Raw genomic sequence first — 16514 nt, forward strand, 5'->3', positions numbered from 1 at the left:
GAAAATAACCCGGCAGCTGCGGTGCCCTCTTGGTTGTGGCTCCGAACTTCTATATATCCTTCTTCACCGGCTAAAAGGCAGAAACTTACTTCAGGCAGGTCCCTGGGCTTTTTGGCAATTAAGGGATCAGGCTGCAGCCGCCAGGATGCCAAGGGGCGGCCCCTCAAAATCGAATGCGTGGAGGGAGCACGACAGGCGCGGCGGTCTGTGCCTGATGCCAGAAGCAGCCCCGTCGCCCGGATTCTTTGCCTCGAAGCTCGCCAGAAAGTAGCCACAGGAACAGAAGGGAGGCGTCACTAATTTCCAGCGGGAAGAAAGGAAGGGCGGGCTGGTGGTCAAAGCTCGCTCTGTGGTTCTTGGACGTGGAGAGGAGAGGTGGGCGAGGCCGCTCCTTCGACTCCCTGCGCGGCGGCAAAGCCAGGCGGAGGAGAAAGAGGACTCGCCGGCTCCAGTTCCACATCCTTCCCCGCGAGGGCTGGAGGAGGAGCAACAACCGCGGCAGCAACTGGCCGCTCGCACATGCAGGAACTCCGGCGCCGCTCCCCGCCACCTCCAGCGGGGACCTGCTGCTGGCGCCGTTCACCGCTCCCTTTCGCATCCCGCTAATTTCTCTGTTTAGCGCCCGGCGGAAGGTGCTGCCGGCGGGTGCTCCCTCAGCTCTGGGGAGCCAGCCTGCCTGCTGTCCGGGGTCCGTGCCCAGCTTGCAGCCGTTCTCTTACTCCCCGCCTCGCTGGAACCTTCCCGAGGCTGGACCGGCCGTGCAAGTACTAATCGACGCGGGCCCCCTACGAAGGACAGTTCTGCTGCGGTGAGTAGCTTCGCGCCTTCTCCCACTTCTTCTGCCCCTTCCTTGAAACGGAGGTGTGTAAAAAGCAAAGGTGGGCGTCGGTTGCACCGTACAGCTCTCCCTCTCCCTGTTTATCGGAAAGGAAGCTTAGTTAAGTTCAGTGGGATTTTACTTACTTAAAGTAGGAAGGCTGCGCAGCGGGCAGGCTCGGGAGGGCAGATAACTGAGTTCGGGGAGGTTTGCTCCTAAGACTTCGCGTGGCATTTCCTTGCCAGGCTTTCTCGCAGTTTCACCAAAATAAAATCCGCGCGTGTGCGGGGTCACTACGTGTATGTGGGCGTCTCGCGCTGTCTTCAAGAACTAAAAATGTGACGCGTTAAGAAGAGGAGTCTGGGGGCTGGTTTATGTGTCAGTCTGAAGAATTCGAGGGTATATTGAAAAGTGGAGGCTGTTTGATAGGCTGCTCAGAGACCGGGGGTGGGGGGGTTAGAAAGGAGGTATACCATAGGTCTTATAGGCAGAGAAACTTTGGATTTGGGTAGGAAAAGGGCCGAAACATGACTTCTCACGATTTCCCAAACACCTGCTGCGAAGAGGTCGCTCGTCGGTACTGTATTGTATCTCGACTTCGTACTATCGCGTCTGCTTTAAAGCCTTTGCCTCCAGCATCCTGCAGCTTTAAGCTGGGAATTTGTGCCCTTGTCGGCAGGGGGCGCTTGAAGTGAGCCTTACGCTCGAGGACAAATTCTCAGGGCACCTTATTTTTTAAAAAAAGGCATTAGCTGGCTAAGTTCCTTTTAAAGCTCACACATAGCACATAAAAGTGGTTTCTAACTTGGCTTTAGTAGAATGCTGTGCTCCTTTAGCAAAAGAACAGCCTTGTAGTGGAGTCCTATGTGTGTACTAGGATGTACATAAACCTGAATTTAGTGAATTTAGTTGAGCTTGCCTCCTGATGACTTTGTGGACGCATCTGTGTGGTTAACAACACAAATGGCTTGCTATTATCTTTTCAGGATGTTTTTTAAACTTCGCAGTTGTGGGATTTCCTGATGGTTGCTCATCCAAGTACTAACTAGGTGGGAGATTAGCCAAGGCGTCTAGGTAAAAGTGGATAGTGTTGCAAACTAAGAAAATAAAAAGCCAAGATACTTTCCTTCTGTGTTTTTAAAATATATTTTGTATCATACAGGAAGCAAAGAAATAAGACAGAAGCCTCTTCCCCCAAATATCTCCATGCATAAATCTTTCATATTGTACTGTAAATTTAAATTATTAATATTTAAGTCAAATTATATTCTTTTCTGTTAAATAATCATAAGAACTAGAATATGCAGCCCAGAACTCCAGTTAAGATTCCCAGCGAAAAATACTTTAAATATCAAAAGAGAAATGTTCTTCAGACCATTGTGTAACTGATAGGTCTCCTTCCAACCTCACACTATATCATTTTTTGCAATTATAGAAGCACACAGTATCCCATTCTGTTGCTCACCTATTAACCTCCAAGCCATTGCCACATTATATTAAAGAAAATGGGCATCTACCAGAATCTTTCAGAACCAAAATATACAGTACACCTTCAACTTATTGGAGCTCAGTTTAGTCCACTTCAGATGCAATTGGCAAAATCCATTCACCATTTTGTACATGAATAGTGCCATTTTATGTGTATTTAAAACCCTATTTGCCATTTACAAAATGGAACTATACATGCAAAAATCCCACTTGCTGTTTAACAAACATTTCTTTCCTGTATTACTCTAGTGAACCAAGGTTTTTTTGTATGTAAAATAACTTCTCTTCAAAAGGGAGCCACTATAACACAAGGCTATGTCAGGGCAACCAGTGTTATGTTTTAAACACCATATGCCAAACTGTTACCTGCACCTATCAATTTCTTCCAATAGACATGAAATAAATATTTCTGTTGAAATAATCTTAAGTTTATCCATATCCATTAATGTTCACATAGCAGACAATTCAGTTCTTTACACTGTAGCCCCTGTACTCTCAAATATTGAATTAATATTTTCCAACAACTGTTTATAAATAGTTATTATTGGCTTATTTATAATGAAGTCCTGTAATACTGGAGGGAATTCTGGGGGTCCTTAATATTGTCTCTCTATGCTTTACAACAAATGGCACTTGCATTCTATAGCAAGAACTAAATATTGTCATCTGATTATGTTGCTTGTGTGTGTATATTCCTCATGCCATCTAGGTTCTCCAGCAGAAGGATAGCCTTGCTATTCTCCAATTTGGTTGTCCCCATAGTGTTAATTAAGCATGCTTGTGAGAATTAAAGCAGAGCCAGGGTAACAAAAATAGAAGGTGGAATTGTGTAGTTTCCATGGAAATTGGACCCTAATACCTTCCATCTTTTGGGGAGCCAAATGTACCCATTTTAAAAGGCCCATGAGGCCAATTTTCCAGTAGGCAGAACTTGCCATTTGTTAAGCGTGCCTTCCTTAACTGACAATAGAAGTTTTCTGAATGAAAACTGTGGATAGTTTCCCCAAACAAACTTCTGAAATAGCACATGAAACTTCTGTATATATACCTTAGGAACATATGGAGGCATATCATGTAAGTATGGTATACATTACCATGGAGAAACATTCATTTTTAAAGTATTAGTTTTCCCCGCATACTCGATTTAAATGAGGCTCAGCTGTTTAAATCTGTTGCTGTTTTTAATCACAGTTTGTTTATATTCAATTTAACCATCTGAGTTATATCTTGAGGTATTCTAAGTCTAAGATAAGTTATTGCCTCTAGGCACCATCAATACTGTCCAGAGATACTGATTTTGATGACTTAATAGCTCCCCAAGGCATTAATTCAGATTTAAACCAATTAATATTATACCCAGAAAGGATTCCCAGATCATCAATTAGGTTTGTTGCTTTTGGTTTGGAAGCCTCAGGTTTATCAATAAATACTAATATATCATCTAAAAATGGGGTTACTTCACAAACCTGCATGAATCAGACCATGAATTTCAGCTTAGCCCTTAATCTAATCATACTTGCTAAACAAAACCAAACAGTAAAAGAGGAGAGGGTCCTGAGAGAAAACTTTGAAGAAAAATTAAAAATAGGCAATACCAATACGTTTTATCAAAGGTCTTTTCAACATCCAATGAAATGTTGACAGCTGGATCCACCTTAGCTTTATTTAAAGCTGTAAGATTTACTGATGTGTCAGCCCCTTGTCTATAACAAATAATCCCTGCTTGATCAGGATGTACCAGGTGTGCCAGTACTGTATCTTCTTGGGTTGGTTGGCAAGTTTTCTAAATAGCATTTCCCCACTTTTATTCATTAATGAAATAGGTCTATTATTAGTACAACGTATATCATCTTGATTTGGTTTAGGAGTAACAGTCCTGTAAGCTAGTAGAGTACCAGACACAAACATTCTGATAAATATTGAATAGTTTAGAAGCTGAAATATTTGTATTGTATATAATTTATACTATTATTTATGTAAACCAACTGGTTTTGGCAGGTTACTATTCTTCATACTATGCTTAATTTCTTCTGCCTGAATAAAAAGGTAATTGATGCCTTCAAAATGACCTTAACTTCCTGTGATTGCATCCATTCAGTTTTCTTGCCAACATTATGGAAATATTTCCATTGCCTTATTCTATGATGCTTTTTTCAATTTCCCAGTCTAGTGATTTCCCATCCAAGTTTTAATCAGGGCCAAGTTGCTTAGCTTTTAAGAATTGCCAAAGTGAGCTAGACTGCAACCTACTGTAGGCTTTGCATGTTGATTATCAATCCAGAGAAAACTGAGCTAAAAGAAACATACTCATTTTCCACCAAATCCTTATGGAGTGTTTTGTAAATAAAAATCTTGAAATCTTAAATTTGTGTCTTCATGCATTATGCATTATTTGCCCTAACTATTGGAATAAAACTCTGAGCTTTTTCTGCTTTAATAAATATGCCAAAACTTTATCTGATCATTGTCTGAATTTCCAAAATCTCTGCTGTATCTGTGTTAACTCACAATCTGCTTTTGCAATTTGTTTGCTCTCATGTTTGTCACTGCTTTACTTCCAGTCCAATAGCATCAGAGATTATGATACGTAGCTACTTTAAAATTCAATAAAATTAAAGCCAGATTGAGTTGCAAGTGGATTCCAGGTTATTTTATTTGTTGAAAAGATATATTTGATGCTTTTCTATCCAATACTTCATCAGGGGACATAGATCAAATAGTCAAATAAACCACGTTGCAGTGCAATATTAAAAACTAAGCCCCAGAATGAAAAAAAGCACAGAATTAAGAACAAAGTAACTTAAAAGGGAAGAACCTTATTTATCCTCAAACAGTGGAATAAATAGGTTCTAGATCATCTAGATAGGTTCACACCACTTTCCTTGGCCTGACAATGCCCTATCCATCAGATGCTGGAAGGTGGCAGGACCCCCATGAGACCAAATGGTATTTTTGAAACTGAAGCAGTCCTTAAGGGGTGGCAAAAGTCTCTCTCTTTGGATTCAGCTTCCAGTAGGAACTATCAACCCTAGGTTATATCAAGTATAGAAACATAACCCCAATTTATCTAGGAAATAGTCCTTTCCTGGTATGGCATGGCTTTCAGGCTTGGCTTATGTGTTCACTCAGTACAAAACCTTACCATCTGTTCATTTGCACTGATCACCGATTTGTCTAAACCAGCCTTTCTCAGCCTTTTGACCCTGGAGGAGCCCTTGAAATATTTTTCGGGCCTTGCACATTCAGCCTCAAATATAGGCCACAAGTTACAAATGTATTATATTTGTTTCATGGGTAGGCCTGTATATATGCACTAACAGTGTTCTTAAACTAAAAATAAAGAATGAAATTTACCTCTTTAATGTGAAGTTGCCTGAATTTGAATTTCTTTTTAAATAAATCATGATCTCCCAGGGAACCCCTAGTGACCTCTCATGGAATCCTAGGGTTCCACAGAACCCTGGCTGAGAAACCCTGGTCTAAGCTAACCATTTAGCTTTGGGACTAGGACTATTAGGGTGCGCCACTCACTGTATGATAGTTCTGGAACATGTGTTTAGCACCCATTCTGTATAGCAGTTGGTAGTAGCTTTTCTTGTGTTGACAACATTTGAGTTCCAGCAATGGAAGTCAGGCAATCACTGCCGTTACAGTCTCAGAGGAGCTGTATGAACAGCAGCAGAGTTAAACTCCAATTCTGATGTAAGGGCACATGTAGAGGCAGTGTGATTTATGCTGATAGGATTTCCCCCCAGCTCTGAGATAGGAGAGCATAGCCAAGCGGCTCAGGGGATGAGTCAGGAGTTCCATGAAAAGTAGTCTTTTTTTCTTTCAGCAAACCCATCTCTATCATCATTTTACTTTTTCTCATGCATCCAAATGAGAGAATTGGGAGAAAAGGACAGAAAGGAGTTCAGTAGACTGGCCTTGTCTTTGACCAGAATAGTATGGGTTCCTTCATTATACCAAATCTTTGTGGTAGCTAGGAAGACTTCATGGTCAGCACTTGACTGACTGGGTCATCTGCAATCATGCATTGCCAGCACATGGGAGGGACTGAATTTTCCTGGGGAACTGCTGACTTAATCATTTTTGCCATCTGAACAGGCACCATGTGTATGAAGCCCAAGACATTATTTTGATTGATTGTCCTTTGAAGTTCTGGCAGACTGTGTACACTTCTTTTGTGTGTGGAGCATTGTTCTGATAGATGAATATCAAGTTGCTGTTAGGTGTGAATGATATATTTAAGCATAAGGTGATCCTTATGGTAATTTAATTGACAGAAAATGTGCTGACTCAGAATTCTGAAAATAAACCTACTCGGTTGATTTATATGTTTATATAGAGTCAAAATAGTAACATGTTACAGAATCAAATAATTACGATTCTAAGAAGCAAATGGTTTAGGAAGGTTTGTAACAAGCACACAATTAAAAATATTCAGCAGCTTTCAGTAGTGCTATGTTAAAGGAAATGTATTTTGGGGCATTTTGTTGTTGTTAAACCAAGCTGTAGAATTCAAACAACCTGTTAAAATCTTCTGTTGAGCATAAGGTTTATGTATCCTATTTTAGGAGAGGCAGCCGTTTAAAGTTATCCTCCTCCCTCTCACCCCTGGGGCAGACCTGTAGCTACTAAACATGAGCAAGGAGAAGAGCTTTCATTTTACGTCTGTTCTTTTTTCTGTCTGAGGTAGGTCAGCAATAGTTAATATATGTTTCTCTCAAATGCAGCAGGATTCCTCCAAAGAAAGGTAGAGCAGTAGGTAAAGAATCTGTGTTGCCTTCTGTTATGTGAACAGTTTTCTTAAATATGTGAATGTTATGTGTGATTTTAATCTGACCTTTTTCTTGCTTTGTGCTGCTGTTTCCCATCATTCTGTAAGTTGCAGATAGAGTAATTACTAAGGCACTCAACTGCACGGTTATTTTGAACGTGCAGCCTCTTCAAATGGGCAGCCCTCCAGATGTTGCAGAAGAATGAGTCCCACTATTCCTTATGATTGGCTCTGCTGGCTAGGGCTGCTGAGAGTTGTGGTTCAGCAGCATCTAAAGGCATGAATCCTAGGATATAATTTCCTTCGACAAGGCTGGTTGAAGAAGGGTTTAGCTCAGCCGTGGCAAGAAAGCTGCCATTAAAACTTACTGACCTCTAACCTATACAGCTTAGGGCTGGACTATTTTAGGCTCTGCCTCTCCCGCTGAGAATCTGACCTGCCGTGATGATCAGCTGGAGAGGCCCTTCTGAAAATGTCCCTTGTTGTCTGAGGGTTATTCATCTGGCATGTGGGAAGGCATCTTCTGAGTTACTCCCAGACTATGAATATAGTTCCTGCAGAGCTGGCCCCAGTCTCTTGTAAGGGTGCATCTCCTTATTGTAAATGTTTTAATTGTCTTGCTTTTACTTTCTTAATTCTGTACTTTTAATTTTTTAATTTGCTTTAAATTGTAAGATGCCTTGAACATATTTTAATCATTTCTTAGATTATATCCTCCCTTCAAGCAGCTTACATAGCATTCCCACCTCTAAATTTTCTCTACAACCTTATGAAGTAGGTTGGGCTATGAACAAATGAGTGGCTCAAATCACCTGGTGAAATCCAAGGATGAGGGTTGACTTGTCAAGTCAATCCAGGGTTGACTTGAACCTGGATCTCCCCAGTCGTAATCCAGGCCCTTAACCAGAACATCACACTGGCTCTCAAAAGTTGTTTGCAAATAGAAAGATAGCGCAAACATTAAGTAAATAAATAATATGGCTGTGTAAATCACTTCTCTGCTACCCTGGCAAAGTATCTTCTGTGCATTTGTGAGCATGTCCAGAAAGTCTCAGGTGACCATCTAAACAGTTGTCCTGAGCCTTTGAGTTGCTGTTGCTAGTTGAGAAGCCCCTTTGTAAAATGACTTGTACCAGTCTGTGTCTCAGCAGATGATAGCATCTGGCTGACCTTATCTGCCTTTGGAAACTAAGCAGGATCAGACCTGGTTAAGATCTTGATGAGAGCCCTATATGAAATACCTGGGCTGTGAAGCCTAAAAACCATCCTGGGAGAAGGTCATGATAAACAATGTCTGTATCCTCAAGAAAACTACATGGACATGTCTATAAACTTACCAGGAGAAGAGCTCAGCTTAAGACAATTTGCCTTTTAATGAATAAGATAAATCTAATAAAATTTCTAGGAACCATTCTTTTCAGTACAGTATATAGAGCAAAGGAACTTCAGAAACTGAAAATGTTTCTCTGATTGCTCTAGTCAGCAGTGTAAATTGTGAATTGGCTGATTCACAACCTTCTTGGGGAACGTATTTGTTTTACAAACTGCCGCTTTCATCAGTAAAGTCTGATGAAACACAGACATCATTCTCTGGCTGCTGGCCAGGTATCATTGAACTGAATACTCATCTCAGTACCTTCTTTAGTATCTCAAAATGGTTTTGAACCATATTTTAAAAGGACTGTGCTGAGAGATGAAAAATAGAGAAATTGGGAATGCTATCTCAGTAAAAACAAGATTGATCATGAATCAGTATTAGTAGATGACATAAGGAAAATGTTAATGTACTAAGAGACTAACCCTCAGCAATTATTTGATTCTTATCCTTAAGTAAAAGCTTTTCTTTTCTTTTTTAAATCCATGCATACAACTTTTTGTATTATCTTTTACTGATGTCCCCTGAGCCTTCTTAGACCCTAATTGGGCAAAGATGTGACATATCTGACATTTTTGAGCAATTATATATTTTGGGGGTTGAGTGTTTTAAAAGTGATGAAATAGACAGCCAGCAGAGAGAATCAATTTATTAGTGCAGGTCCCCCCTCCCCCACCTCCAATACCTTATTTAAATCCTTGAGATGATACCAACCACCTCATGTTAACATCTTTGGTCTGAGGGCTGACTGCTCAATGAACTGCCGTTTTTATAGCTTAGTTATCTTGTCCCCTTTGACAACCCTGGATCATTGTGAAACTTAAAGAAAGTTTCACCTTGTAACTGGATTCTTCTGAGGTCTTACTTTCTCAGCATCAGTCCTCTGTTCTGTCTCTCGCATGCTTTGGCCCCAGTGCATCAAGATCTTCAGAGCTGCTTCTCAAGCCCCTACTGTCACCCTTAATACTTTATTCAGCAGCTGAAACTTTTCTTTCATGGCACTGTTTTTCCAAACACTTCTGTTTAGAGTAGGGAACCCCCCTGGTCTGTGGGTCATTTTGCACTTTCTCCAATACCCTGAGATACAGCCACCAAGATTCACCAGTAAAATGGTTGAATTTCAGCGATATGGGTTTGTCTATTTTGGGGTTCTTGGCTGATTTAAAGAAAGGGATTAGGGGTAAGTTGCCCCTGGGAGGCTTCCTGCTTCTTCCCTTAAAGAAAAAAAAAATGAAATAACTTGAGGTTTGATATACTTTTAAGGGTTGGAACAAGTGCAGTTTAATTCTTCACTTTTCTATCCCCCCTTAACTACCCTTGACTCTTCAGTGACATCACAGCACCATTACAGTCCTCTAGAAGGTTGGGAAGTGGAGTTGTGGCCCCCGACCTCTCAAATGTAGCTTTTTTCCGGTGTGTAGTGTAATAATTGTTGGATCCAGTTTTGGCGTTCTACATAAATCTATGTACTTGTAACGTTTGGTAATAAAGATGGTTAGGCTTTGATTCAGTTCCTACTCTATATCTAGTAGCTTTTGTCAACTTGGCATTTCCTTCCTATGGCACACTTGCTCTCTAGAGCTTGCTCTAAGCAGTATTCTATTGCTAGGGGGTATAGTCCATTCTTAGGTTGGGTCTGCTTGGGATTTTTGATATTTCTTTTGTGGGGAGGGGTATGCTTCTATCAGCTGTGGCATTTTTCTGAGCATTCTGATAGCCCTCTCTTGCTTCTCAGTAATCCTGCTTTTGGCTCTGTAGTTCCTAACCCTTTACTGGATTTTTGTTTAGAGACAATGATAATATGATTGAGTTGGAGGACACATACCTCCAAATACTAGCTGCAGGAGAACCACATCAGGAGTGATATGCTTCCATCTCCTGCTTGTGAGTGCCCCAAAGGCATGTGGTTGGCCACTGTGAGAAATGAAATGCTGGACTAAAATGGGGTTTGGCCTGATCCATTAGGATAATTTTTCTGTTTAGTGCTCTGCAAAATTTTTATTGATTTTAGTAAGGCTTTAGGCTAGGTGTAGTAACCTCAGCCTCTTGGTTGTATGCAACCCTCTCCCAGCTCACAGGTGGCCCACAACGTTCCCAAGTGTGGGATAAACCAAAATTTTGGACTTCTATAGCACCCCAAACTGGATTATTACCCACTCCTTTTAGGCAGAGAATAGTAGGTTCAGTAAACAAGCATTGTGATGATTGCACACACTTTTTTCTCTTGATAGGGATAAGATGGAAGTTGACAGGATAACACATAGAAAAAGATGTACCACATTCATCAAGCCCAGTTAAAATATGACAGAAATGTTTATTTCCAATTAACAGAAGTAGATTTGCACAACTATGTTATATAAATATGACCCAAGTGTGATTTTAATAACTACTAAAATTACATAATTATATATATATATGTATTAACTTTATTATTATATAATGCAGTATTTTAAAATCTGGAATGGAACCTGAAAATTCTTGTGTTTGAGAAATTGCAGAGATAAGCAGGGTGGGGGTGACGTAAAAAGACACTGGGTGCAAAAAAGCCAGACTACTGTTACCACCAGGCCAAATTAGAGGAAGCCAGTGGAAATTAATTCATGTTGGAGTACTATATTTTAACCCCACCCACCCACTTTCTCTGTATATCCTGTCATCCTTCAGTCACCAACAATTAGATAAACGCAGAATTTTCCATAATCAGCATCAGATCTCAGACCAGGGATCCTGGCCTGCCTTAATGAAATGTTAACCTTCATGTTGAAGTCAAATGTCATGTGAATAGTGCTTTAAAAATTTTACTTGCAGCTTATAATTGCATCGCAGTTATTATTGGGCAACAAATCAAATTATTTGAATTATTTTTTTTATAGGAAGAAAGCAGTTATGTAAAATGCTGTTTTTAAAAGAAAAACTTGGTATGATAGCTCACACAGATGTGATCTGCTTGTACTGTGGAAAGTAAGAAGGTACAGCTTCCTTCACCTGTCTCATACCCTTCAGATGGGTTGGACCTGGAATCCCATAATCCTTAGGATGGGCAAAGACTGAGGATTGGGGGAGTTCAAATCAACTTATCTGGAAGGCATCAAGTTGGAGATGGGGCAGAAGATTTTAATGTGAGCAGAAAAAGCTACGTGTTGGTAATGAATGAAATTTCTTCCTGCAGCTCTTCTATTTTCCCCCCACTTTCTTTTTCAACCTCTGCAACAAAGTTAGAAAGGCACCTGACTGTGATAAATGGATGAACTGAACGGCTGCAAGGAGGTATGCCATGGGGGGAGGTTGTGATAACTAGTCCACCTGCTGTTTTGCTCTTTAACTTAGATTTTCTGTCTCCCACTGGCCATGTGATTGTGGCACATCTGGATTTAAATGCTGTCACATATTTGACCTTTTTTTTGTGCCACAGTTGCTAAGATCAAAGTGAGACTGAAGAAAGCTTATGTATAGTTAGAATATTATTTGTTTTTCTTGTTTACTGATGTGCATGTATAAATACTGTTGCTTAAAAGAGGAGTATTGTTTTCTATTCCTTTCTGCTCTGATCCATTCTTTCACATTCTCTCATGAGATCAGTTATAAACTACCATGCACACTGTTTTTGTCTTTTCCAATTTGTCTCTGTAAAGTATTGCTGACTTGAAAGAATGTGTGTTTTATCAGCCATGCCAAAACATATTTCAGACAGGCCTCTCTGTGACATACAGTTTTTGCCAGCTGTTCATGGTAGACTAGTTTTAACATCTAGCCCAGAGCGCTGCAGAATTGCCCAGCCAAGAGCAGGTGGCAGATTGCTGTTTTGAAGCTCCCCAGAAATCTGAGAAGCCCTTGGAGTCTGGACAGGCATTTGCAGGTAAAATTAGGTATCATAGCTACAGCCTTTCGTGAAGTTTTCTCCTTTTGCGATTCAGGAAAGCAACAACAGAAAGCTTTGCCAGCATGAGCTTTTCCAGGAGCAGAGTTGATACATCATTTTGTATTGCCTTGGCTTATTTGTTATTTTGACTACTCCTGAAAAGTGATTGAGTAGGAAGGCCTTGACTTTGTTGAGTTTGGGGTTAGCATATTTCAGATTTTGTCTTCTCTAGAACCTCAAGTTCTAGCATACAATAGTTGTATGTGTTAGATGAACGTAAGAGTAGAACCTAGAAGCAACATACCTTTGAGAATATGGCTCAGATCAAGAGATTTCATTTTAATACCAGGAGTGTGCTTGTAATTCTTTAACACAAAAATCCATTGTAGGTCTTCTCTGCTACTCCCAGCTTTCTTTATGTTATCAGCTTAATTTACAGGGGGGGTTAATAAACATTAAATCTATTGCTAAACCACTGGAAATCAGAAACCCTTGCAAATGTACTGCAGAAGTTGCAGATTTATCAATTGATTCTGCTCTTTTTGCTTATTTCTGTTACAGGGAAACAAAGCACATTTGTAAAAACCTTGCTGTTTACAGTGACTTCTGAACCTGAGCTCCTCAGGGACTTACCTATGAAACTATTAGAAACAACAAATATGTTTCCCTGAAAGATAAGGTTGCCCATAGGTTTCCTTTCTCTATTACCTGTGAAGCACTGTTACAATCTCAATTAGTGTTCCTGTTTTTTGCAGAGTGGTGGCTTGGCCTCTTTTGTGTGCATTCCAAATATATGCCCACCAATGACTCTTGGTAGCATAGAAGGGTGCCAAAAAAAAAAAAAATCAACCAAATAATGTCTGAGGTCACAGAAATCATACCAATTACAAAAAAGAGCAATAAAAAAACAACCAGCAGAGCTTGCTCAACCTCTCAGCCCAAATACCTGGGGAACAGCCAGACTTTAAAGCCTTATGGAGGGCCATCAGGGTTGGGGCCATTTGGGCCTCTGGAGAGATGTTATTCTACTGGGCAGGTGCTGCACAAAGAAGGCACTCTCTTGTGTCCAGCAAGATGCTTGATGGAAAGGAGCCGGACCATAAAGATTTGTGTTTGGAAATTAAATGAGAATGGTTCTTTTCTTGAACAATAGACTGTCTGACTATGTGGTCAAAACCATCCATTCTTCGGGGTGCCACTAGAAACTTTGGCATGAGCTGGCAGATCTTCCTGAGATGGTGCAAAAGTAAAGACAGAATTGGCAAAGATTTGGGAATTCTTGGATTTTGTGAGAAGCTAATTGCACAAATATTGGCAGCTAGCATTCTGTCGCCACAGGAAGTCATGTTGGGCTCCATCCTTCTAGATGATCAAATGACACTCAGTTTCAGCTGCCCCTGAATGTGCCACTTCTTCAAAAGATCCTTCTCCATTGACAAAGCACTGCTTGCCTACGTACTAACCAGACTGGGTAGTTATACAAACAAATCCTTGCTTTATCCCTTTGACCTTTGCTAGGTCATGGGAGATCACGTTACTGATTTCAAACCAATCCCATTGTCCGAGACTGTCTTTGGGACAAAATAAGCATACAGATGGCACTTAGAATTTACCTAAAGCATACACTGGAATTTTGGCAGCCTGAGATAGCCTGCTTGTTACAAGAAAATAAACGTGAATGAGCCCTACTCATCTTGTTTTTTATCAGGCATTACAAAGTAGACAGTTTCTCCAACATGATTTTTGGCCTTGAAGTTCGATGGAGCCAAGAGAGAAAAAATTAAACTCAGTATATGGGCTAGATACCATCTTGTACTTTTTATATTTTGATCCTTCACTCTCCACTGAAATGTGTTGGATTTGTTGGCTACAAATAAAAACATATGATTGAAGTCAGTTCCTGGGACTGAAGGGAGTTTCCTCCTGGAAGGCAGGGGTTTTTTTTACCCTGGCTTCTCAACTGAAGAAGAGCTCACCTTTCCTATTACTGTTTTATTGAGTTATTCTTGGCATCTATAATTGGTGTTGTACAGAGAGTTTCTGATTCAATCTCAGTTGGAACATCATTCAAACTGCAGTTGAAGAATGAAGAAACTGGACAACTTTCTTTTACAATGGAAGTTCCCATTTCCTTTCTTTTTATAATAAGCTTTAGCCTATGTTGACTTTGAAGGGAAATGAAATGTGCAAGCAAAAAAAGCAGGTGACATGTGTTTATCTAAGGAAATCTGCCATGATTTAGAAGCCATAACAGAGATTGGCAGTGAAATGTTGCAGAGCATCTACATTTCTTAACAGTTCTTTTTCAGGGCTCCTACTTGCCTAGAACAAGGGCTTTAAATAATAATGCTCACTGTAAAGGGCTGAGAGTAGGGGAAATGATTAAAAGGCACTTTTTTGTTTTCCATCTTCATAATAATATAAGATACCTAATGGGAGTGCTTGCTCCTACTTCAGGTTTAATAAAGTGAGATTCAACCTCTGGATCCATCACTCCCTTTGCAGTGGCAATGGGGAAGACCATTGTATTTTGCGGAGTTTAAGTGACATATTTTGATTTGTCCTTCATATTAAGAAAATTATAGAAGTTTAGGGTTCATTCTGAGCTGTGCTTAACCTGCATGTTTTTCACTTTTGTCTGAAAAGCAGGGGGGGGGAGAAGAAAAAACCCCAAGATTGTTTACATCAACACTAGCTTATCTGTATAGCTTCCCAGGCTCTTGGATTATGTCATAAACAGGTGAGACCACAGGAACTATCCAGTAAAGGTCAGATCCTGCAGTCTCGGTACCATGGTAACAGGGTCACGAGGTTTTAGGGCCAGACTTTTGATAAAAACCTTAGGATTGCCTCTAGAGTGGGGAGCTTGGCCACAGACCCTGGTACCGGGTGCTGTGTGCAAAATTGGCTTGGGGAGCTTCTGCAGAGATTAAGGGCTGAGGACGCTGGAAATGGAGCCACCTTAAGGTATTTCTGCTGTCATTATAGAGGGACTCCTGACAGCTGATGAGAGATTGGGTATCATCTTGCTTGGTACGCTATGATTTTTCTTTTTGTTACACTTTTTATGTTTCTGTTTAATCTGTGTTTCTGTTTAAAGCTGTTTGCTTACATTAATAATAAAGCCTAAAATCTCTTTACTCAGTGATGTGCTTATTGTCTCTGGATCTGAAAGAACCAATTGTCTGGGCACCTGATCACTGCCTGGACACTTGGCAGAATGCCCTTCCACAAGCAGATAAACCAGAACATCCAGAACATCACAAACAAAGGTTATAAATTAGCTTTAATTCATAATCTTTTAGGGGAATTATGAGTGGGTGATAGGACTGCCAATCAAAGGATGGCAATGCTGGATACTTCTTAACCGGTTATGCTCCAACAGGAGGAGAGAACTGGAGGAGGGGGTGTTGAGAGGTGCAGGTGGAAGGATGGGTCTGAGGGAGGTGCTCAGTCCATGCCTAGGATTGCTTCCCCTGGTTGGGTAGACAGGGTTCTGAATAATTTTAAGGCCAAGGTCGATAGTATTGATGAGATATTACTATTTTATAGAAATAAGTGAACCCTTAAAAAAATACATTTTGTAAGTTATATAATAAAAGTCAATTTGTTCCTTTATACTGTATTTTCCCCATGTTTCCCACCTTCCGCCCATTTATGTTGCCTTAAAGAATTTATAAACCCTGAAAGGAATTTAGGGGTGGCAGCAGAAAAAAAGGATAATAAAGGAAAAGACTCCCCCCTCCCCCCAAAAAGAAGGGTATGAACTTGACCTCAGAGTTGACATGAAATGTTCCCTTTCTTTGGTTGCTTACTGGCTGGTACAGTGGCAGGAATGAACAATCTGTGTTCATAACTGAGTTTATTAAGCTGGGATTCTTGGTTTGCTATATGCAAATGTGGCTACTATTGCTGTACAATCAGCACTTTTTGAAGAATAGGATCAGGAAATTTTCCCCATAATAGTATAGAGGAGGATTCTTTAAATCTTACGGTATGTATCCTTCCAACATTGGGGTTTTTTAACAGAGAATTTCTCCCCTTTCTCCTCTTTGTTTTCCATCTTACTTCCAGAAATTACTTTCAGTGATTTGTGGAACTTTCAAAATGTAATAAATAAATCCAACAGAAGTATGCCCTCTTATAATCATATGACTGATATGTATATCTGAGTGATTCTGTGGCACCCAGACCA

At 40.4% G+C, this 16514-nt stretch overlaps 1 protein-coding gene across 1 annotated transcript in view; it reads left to right on the forward strand.

Annotated features, from left to right (window-relative positions):
* Window positions 1-822: 822 nt before the first annotated feature.
* The window catches only part of SEMA5A (semaphorin 5A), a 169099-nt gene continuing 153407 nt past the window's right edge, over window positions 823-16514 (forward strand). The window contains exon 1 of the mRNA XM_063298707.1: window positions 823-878. The gene's annotated coding sequence lies outside the window, so the exon portion shown is untranslated. The remainder of the gene's footprint in view (window positions 879-16514) is intronic.

Source organism: Candoia aspera, chromosome 3, assembly GCF_035149785.1.
Source record: "Candoia aspera isolate rCanAsp1 chromosome 3, rCanAsp1.hap2, whole genome shotgun sequence".
Taxonomy (NCBI): Eukaryota; Metazoa; Chordata; class Lepidosauria; order Squamata; family Boidae; genus Candoia; species Candoia aspera.